Genomic DNA, 8,972 nt, shown 5'->3' with positions numbered 1-8,972 from the left:
CAAAGGCAGGCAGATACAAAGGCAGGCAGATACAAAGGCAGGCAGATACAAAGGCAGGCAGATACAAAGGCAGGCAGATACAAAGGCAGGCAGATTCCTGAGCTCAAAGTCAGCCTCGGACAGAGCTGAGGTTAGGCCAAGGTGTGGTAGAAATGGTAATTTCAGGGCAGGTCTCACCCTACTAGTGTGCTTAACAAAGGCAGACAGATCTCTCTGAAAGGCTTGGTCTCCCTTAAGAATCAAAGGGGTAGGGCCAGGGGATGGTGATTCATAAGATAATCAAAGGGAAACCTGGAATAAATTTGTCAAAAAACAACAACAACAACAACAACAACAAAACCTGGGCTTTTGGTTTGCATGAGATGAGCTATCAAAAAGAGATAGCAGTTCTTTAGAATTTTTCTCTAAGGAGATCAGAACTGTCTGGAGATCTTTGGAGAGCAACACAGCTCTTGTCAGAAGATCTAATAATTTTTTTTTTTTTTTATAGTTGGTCAGAAATGTCAGGAGCTATCCAGATAGCTTTTAGAATTTTTACTAGTAGAGAGAGCTGTCTCAACGAGGGTGTTTTTAGAGTAGCAAGAAAAAGCTGTCTAGAGCAGAGCAGAACACACACACACACAGAGAGACACACACACACAGACACACCCACACAGATTCAGACACAGACACACGCACACTCACAGAAAGAGACACACACACACACACACACACACACACACACGGACAGAGAGAAGACACACACACAGACACATACACTCACAGAGAGAGACATACACACACACACACACACACAGAGACAGAGAGAGAGAGATACACACACACATACAGACACACACACACTCAGACAGACAGATAGACAGACAGACAGAGACAGAGAACAGTCTGTAAAGCCATCTCAGCAGAACCTAAGCCATCAGCTTGGGCCCAAGCTTCCAGCCGTTCTTTTCGCTGCTCCCAGACACCCCTTCTCTCAGAACCCCTCTCCATGCCAAGGCTGATCTTTAGCGGCATGATTACCCTCTATTCTTTTAAATTAGTAACATTTCTTATTTCTCTGTTTTCTGGCTATCAGCTATAAAGAGCAGATAATTTGGCTCTTTTATTTGATATAAGGTATCCTCTGTACTCTGAGGACACTGATATATTCTAGTCTAGCAAACAATTCCCTGATTTTCAAACCGACGACCCAATGTCCCAGTATCCACTTTGATCCTGAGCAATACAGGATGTTTTATTTCTATGGTGTGTTTTGGTGAATACCCCTATATCTATGGGCATTTTCTTTAAATGAGAATAAAACTAAGTTATCATTTTAGCACTTGCATTTTCATTTACATAAAAATCTCACCTGTAAATTTTGGGAAGACAGTAGCTGCCTGCAATTACTGCGCAGCACAGGAACACTGGCCTTAAACAGGAGCCTAGAACCCCTTCTGCTTTCTGGAAAGGAAATACTGGCCAGCTTAGGAAAGCCAGGATTTGTTGATGGAGAGAAATGTGTTGTGATCTTCCTCAAAGTAAGCCAATATTCGTGTCTGATTCCATTTGAATGTTTTCTCTAGAAAACCATCACAGATCAACATGAGAGAGCTCTGGAACCTAATGAAGTCAAATTGAGATTACAATGCTTAAAAGGGCAACTCAAAAAGGCGATTGGCAGTCTCCTACAGGCTTTCAGAGTGCCACAGAGCGATGGGTTAACACATAAATACCTCAATTAATCATCTTTCCGTGAAGCCCCTTTACTGCCTGCTGCCCACAGTTCACTCAGTGCCTTGGTGCCAGATGCCCCGGGCACAGTGCTCATCTCAGTCACTGAGGATCTTTGATATTCAGCCAACCAGTATTTACCAAGAACCTGCTATCCTCTGGGCCTCACGTCAGAATCTAAAGGTATGAAAATAAAAACAAAACTGCCCCCATTGCTTAGCACACAGCCATTGATAAGTCTACTTACTGGAAAGAAGGACATGTATGTGGTATGCGATTCATTCCTATACAGCCACACACATCTTATTGGCCAAGCTTTAAAGCTGTCTCCATAGGCCCAGCTTCTTCATTTTCCTAAGCAGGAAAATTTCAAAGATACACTCTCGTATGTATTTCAAGTTCAACAACTTTGGTGACTTAGGATCAGAAATATAAGATTGACCTTTCCTGATGTTGTGTGCTGGAGATCTTGGTCTATAGATGATCTTTTCCCGGGGGCACTACAATGAAGGGAGTGAGGCAAGTATCATATGTCTGGAAGAATAAGAGCCATATAGAATGTGCTCTCATTTCGAAGTTAGAGCTGATGTTGAGGTCCCTTTTCATGAGATTCTTGGAGGTGTCATCTTTAAGAAAAAAAACCTTTGGAAGCCTGGAGGTGATTTTGCACACCTTTAATCCCAGCATTTTGGAGACAGAGGCAGGCAGATCTCTGAATTCAAGGCCAGCCTTGTCTACAGAGTTCTAGGAAGGCCAGAGTTACACAGAGAAACCTTGTCTTGAAAGGGAAGAAAGAAAGGAAGAAAAGAAAAAAGCCTTTGGACTTTAGAGTGGTTACACATATAGACAGTGCATGTGCAAATTGGCAGTGTTCAACTTTTGGAGAGAAACCTTTGATCCTACACTTAGCTTTTGGAAGTAATGAGCTAAATAATCAAATCCACCTTTGCAGACTTTAACAGAAATCAAGTTGTAGAGTCAGAAGGCCTTTACAGATCATCACATCCTACTCCAAATCAGTTGGCTATTGGAGTACAAAGTGACTTTTTAAAAAGGCCTCTCAAAGTAAGGAGCATCAGAAAATGTTTGCTGTCCCAGCCTCTCACCCCATCACCAGCCCCTCCTCGGAAATTCTCCCACTTCCAGTTTTACAGCAACTAAAGAGTCAAGGTCTGACACATGATGAAGTCTTTAGACTCTAAACTCAGTTTCTGTAGTCTTGTTGGTGAGATCAAGTGTGCCAGGCTAGGGCAGATAGGACTGCCTTACTCAGTGAGGAAGCTGTATCGTAAATATTGATTGCCTACATAGAGCAGACACAACTTGACCGAAGGTAAGCATCATGTTTTTGACTTCTAATGACCTTTTAGCCCCATGGGGAAAATTGAGGAAAAGTCAGTTGCATCACTAAGTGTTGGAGTGCAGCAAGAAAGGCAAGTTACATCAGCGGGGTGGGAAAGTAAACCAAAAAGGCCACAAAACTTTAGAGAGGTTCTACTTAATGACGGGTGAGTCAAGCTTGGTGGGACCCAAGCTGTCAAAGGCTTCAGTTACTGGGAGCTGTAAACAGTGGCTGCCAATGATCAGGTCCATAGAGAAAAGAGAGAGAATGGATGGGTTGGAGCCTAGGAGGAACCGGAGTTGGGGGATATTACTACTGAGCTGAAGTATGTCTTTGGATTCATGCATTGAGATTCTAAGCTAGCACCTCAGAATTTGCTCACATTTGAGACTGGATTCAGAATTAAAGCTTTTATCAAAGTAATTAAGGTAAAACAAGGTCTTTGAGGTAGGACTTGATACAACATGGCATTTTTCTCTCTGTATCTTCAAGGTCTCCTAGGGTTGTGCTTCAGACTACTAGATCCTTTATAGTTACTATTTTTGTTCCTAATGATCTTAGAGGGTTGGGAAATAAGCAGGCAAGAGCAAACAGTGAAAACGATGCTCATCATGGAAGAGGTAATGATGGCATTCCAACATTAACTCAGGGTGAGAGAGAGGATGGAGTGCTGGATGAGGAATCTGTGTGGACACAGTGCTTTCTAATGTCCTCAGCTGGGGTCCTGATGTGAAGGTGAGAGCGGCTCGAAGGCAAAGCTTCCAAATGCCACCATAGGGCAGACCACCAAGTCCAACAGGAGGCTTCCTCCTTGCCTAATGTTTGAACATTGAAAGCTTAAATTAATGGTAAATACTGAGGAAGTAAGCCATATGATGCAATACGTTGAAGCAATAATGTGATAGTATCCATGTATAATAGATGAATGCTGTGAGGATGGGCTTATAGTATCTTAACTTTGAATAATTCATCTTACTATCCATCTCAATTTGGATGTGCAGTAGTTCTTATTATCCTAACTGTGGCCATTAACTAGGAAATATCAGATCATTCCAAAGGAGATCCTATTTTTCCTTAAACAGGCTATTTCTGTACCCTCTTACTTCAGGCCTCTAATAGGCTCAAGAAAATATATAATTATATGGTTCATCTAGGTTTTACTTTTATTATATTCATTTATTATCTGTGTTTGTATGGTTGTGAATAGGTGCATGCATGCCACAGCATTTTCACGCCACAGCATTCACGTAGAGATCAAAGGACAACTTGTGGGAGGAGTCTGTTTTCTCTCTTCAACCGTGTAGAACCTAAAGGTTGAACTCACATTCTCAGGTTCAGCAGCAAGCTGAGCCATCTCACCAGCTGACATTTTACATTCTAAATGAGAAAAACATTCCTTGTTTCCTGTAGTTCCTAACTGACACTGGTACAACTTGATAGTTTTTTTTTTTTCATCATGATGCAACAGTAATGGGTATTAGATGGAAAATCAACTTCAAAGTTTGAGTCTGGGTCATCATCTCCAGGCTCTGGACAGTAAGTACAACTCCCAGGAAGTTCCGGGAATATGAAAAATGACAACCAAACTTGATGACTCCCTGGTTGCTGAGTTAACCTGGTCAATGTGTTAGGTATCTTAAGTACATGTCAGCATGTGAAAGTTCCAAAGCAAAAATTATCTAAATAAGTAACATATAAACCATGTGTCCTATGGTATGGCTGACTTTTATATGTGATAGTCATGTCTATTAGAATGCTATGTAGCAGGAGTTTGTCCAAATGAAATAGGAATGTGTTCATCATAGTTTGTTTGATGAGGGTCACAGTTAATGTGACACTCTAAAGACTACATATTGAGAAGTCTACCAAGAAATGTTGTGTATTGCTAAGGGTTTCCACCAACAACACTTATAGTAGTAAAGTTTACTGTTGTCTGTTTATTACACTGAAAGCCACTCACTTCTAGGGGATGTGATGGCAGGGACAGTGGTAGTCAGGCAGTGAGACATCAGGATGGACTTTCCTTCGTTCCTGTTTGTCAACAAGTCACTGCTTGCCTTTGTACTGGTATTTTTTGTAAAGGAATGTGGAGGTCTGACTTTGGTGTTTTCATTTTTAAAGTTAGTGTAAGTTAATGTTGCTTTTTAAATTCCCCGTTCAGTTTCATGTTCAACCCAATAGACAAACACACAGAAAAAAAAACAAAAGCAAAAACAAAAAACGTTGTGTGTGATTGTTCTTGAGTCTGCCCAGTTTCTAAAATCAGTAACTTAAAGGTGGAACCAGAGTTGAATGCCTTTGAGCATAGACAGGCATAAATCCAAATTCATCTGTTAGACATTAGAGTAACTGAATGTAAGACCCATGGTGGGTATAAAATATAACTATATCATTTATGTACGAATAACCCCAAATAAGGCAAGAAAAAACTAAACTATAAACTCCATAGGGGAAAAAAAAATAAACAAATGGCTAAAATAAGTCTCTTTCTAGAAAACTTTTTAATGTAGACTTATTTCTTGAATACCAAAACAGAGTGTGGTGGAATTTTAAATAAGATCCAATTATATTCCAGGACAGCCAGAGCTACACAGAGAAACCCTGTCTCAAAAAACCAAAAAAAAAACAAAAAAAAAAATCCAATTATATGGTATCTACACTTTAGATTCAGAGAAACAAAAACTACTGATAATAAAATCATGAAACATGTGTTTCGTGTAAATAGTAACCAAAAGATATCTGGAGGAAGTCTTCTAATAGCATACAAAACAGACTTTAAATGTTTATCAGACAAAAGGAGCATTTCATATTAATAACAGTTTGTATGTGACAACTATCTTAAACATTTGCAGTCTCCAAAGATATGATGCAAACATGAGCTTCTGTGAGGGAGAAGCAATAGTTCTACAGTGATAGCTGTGCACTTCAATAGTGAAGCTAAGACATTCAGACTGAGGGGTCACGCATCACTGAGATCCAATAGCTGATGTATGAAATGCTTCACCTTACAACAATGAATATATATATATATATATATATATATATATATATATATATATTTATATATATATAATTTCTCAAAGGCACTCGTGATATTCTCTAAGATAGATGTCTGTTATGTCATCAAAAGAGTTTCCGTATATTTAATAAGATTCAACAAAGTCTCCTCTGGACACACTGGAGGTTAGAATTAACAAAGGAAGGAGCGCTGAGGGCACAGCTCACTGGCAACATTCTTGCCTAGCCTATGAGAAGCCCTGGGTTTGATTGCAAACTCTGTTGCCATCCCATTAAAAACAAAAGGAAAACTGAAAACTTCACAAATAGGAGGAAATTAAGCTGCACACTATGAAAGAAACCGACGAATCAGGGAGGAAATGACAAGAGTGATTAGAATACAACATCCAAGTTTGCAGGATGCAGCAAAAATCCTGCTGAATGGGAAATTTATAGCTATAAATGCTTACACTGAGAAAGATCTCAAATCAACAACCTAAATTTATACTTTAAGGAACTAGAAAAAGAAGAACAAACTAACCCCAAAGCCAGCAGAAGGAAGGAAATAATAAAGATTATAGGAGAGATAAACAAAACAGAGAATAGAAAAACAATACAAAAAAATCAGGGAAGCCAAAAGTTGGCTCTTAAAAAGATCAACAACAATAATAAAAAACAATAAAAGTTTAACTAGATTGATTAAGAACCTAAGGAAATAGTCTCAGATTACTAAAATCAGAAATGGCAGCAAGGTTATTGCGTCCATTCTGCAGAAAGATAAAAGATTATAAAAGAGAGCTATGACAAGACACCAACAAGTTGGATAACTTAGGTGAATGGACAAACACCCACAGATACAAGGCCTTCCAAGAATGAATCATGAGGAAACTCTATAACTTGTGATGAGATGGAACCAGCATCGAAATGTCTATCAAAGCACCTATTGAAGAAAAGCATGGGGTGCCTTCATTGACATATTCCACCACATTTAAGAAACATCATCAATCATCGTCTAACCTGTCCCCAAACTAGGAAGGGGATTCTAATCACTTCAAGATGCCACTATTTTATTAGTCCCAAAGTCTGACAGCAACACTATAAGAAAACTATAGAATATATATTATGTCTGTTGGTTTATATTATTCTCTTTCCAAATATCACACAACCTCTCAAGAGTCTGCTTTAGCAGAACATCATCTCATTAGACAGCTTCCATAAAATTCCACATGATGCAACTGAGTTTCCAAAGAAACCATAAATTTCCATTTCATTTATGGGCTAAATAAACAGAAAGACACCCATGTTTATGGACTTTGACTTAATATTGTTAGGATATTTTTCTATCCCTCCAAAAGCCCTGTATGTTAAAGACTGAGGCACCAGCTGTTGGTGCTGCTGATGGCCAATTTTATTCTGTTGGCACTGATTCCATCCATCAATGAGCTAACCTGTTGATGAGTTCATTGTTAGAGTATAGATTTGGCTATAGGAAGTATGTCACTGGACCCCTGCCTTTGAATGTGTCTCTTAACATCAACTCCTTCCTACTTCTGTCCCCCTCTCTCTTCCTCTGCTTCCTGGACTCATAAAGGTGAGCAGCTTTGTTCCAGCATTCTTTCTCCACCATGATGTTCTATCTCGGGATACTTATAAAAACTGGACCGTGTGACTATAGGTTAAAACCCTTGAAACCAGAAGCCAAAATAAACTTTCCCTCCTTTAGGTTTTTCTTGTTGCTGTTGTTGGTTTTAGATTATTTTGTTACAGAGACAAAAGATTGGCTAATATAAAAAGTAGTATGACCCAAAGTGACCCACAGATTGAATGCCATCCCTATCAAAATTATAATTTTTTTTCAGAAATATAAACATGCATCCTAAAAATGTATGCAAAAATCTCAAGGGTTCCAGGATAGCCAAAAGATCTTGAAAAAGAGACAAAAAGTTGGAAGTCTGATGTTTTCTAATTTCATGAAGACAGATTGTATTAGTTAGGGTTTCTATGGCTGTGTTAAAACCCCATGACCAAAAGAAACTTGGGGAGGAAAGGGTTTATTTCATCTGACACTTAGCAAGTAACTAACTCTATCACTAAGTGAAGTCGGGAAAGGAGCTCTAGGCAAAATCCTGTTGGCAGGAACATGAGCAGAACCCATAGGAAAATGCTACTAGCTAAATTGTTAAGCCTGCTTTCTTATACAACCCAGGACCATCTGCACTGGGTGGTAGCACTCCTTGTTGACTGGACCCTCCCACATCAATCATAAATCAAGAAGATGCCCCAGAGACTCGACTATCCTTTTTCTTCTCGGATAATTCTAGGTGACAACAAAATAAAACAAAGCAAGCAAACAAAACCCAACACGGACAAAGACATTAACCCTTGGAGAGGAATGGGGAGTCCTGAAATAAAATCTTATAAGAGGTAAAGAAATAAGAAGGATGTTAATATTGATTGTCTCACCCCTTCCAGAGGCAGCAAGTACACCTCAGAGATAAACATCTGGGCATGTCCATGAGGGAGTTTCTCAGTTGGGTAAATTGAGAAGACCCGCCCTAAATCTGGGTGGTACCATTCATTCTTTGGGCTATGGTTCCAGAGTGACTGCTAAGGAGAAGACAAGTTGAGACCAGCATTCAGTTCTTTCTGCCTTCTGACTTCAGACTCAGTGTGAGCAGACTCTTCACTTTCCTGCTGCCATACCTCTCCCATCGTGTAGACTGTGTGCCCAGCTAGTGATGCTGTTTTGCAACCTTCAGATTGTAGTGCCAACTTGGAGGAATTGGGTTACTGGGGGGATTTGATGTCTACATCTCTGCCCTATTTCTTCTTCTTCTTCTTCTTCTTCTTCTTCTTCTTCTTCTTCTTCTTCTTCTTCTTCTTCTTCTTCTTCTTCTTCTTCTTCTTCTTCTTCTTCTTC

Source organism: Mus pahari, chromosome 16 (assembly GCF_900095145.1).
Source record: "Mus pahari chromosome 16, PAHARI_EIJ_v1.1, whole genome shotgun sequence".
Taxonomy (NCBI): domain Eukaryota; kingdom Metazoa; phylum Chordata; class Mammalia; order Rodentia; family Muridae; genus Mus; species Mus pahari.
Note: the sequence above shows the minus strand (reverse complement) of the source record.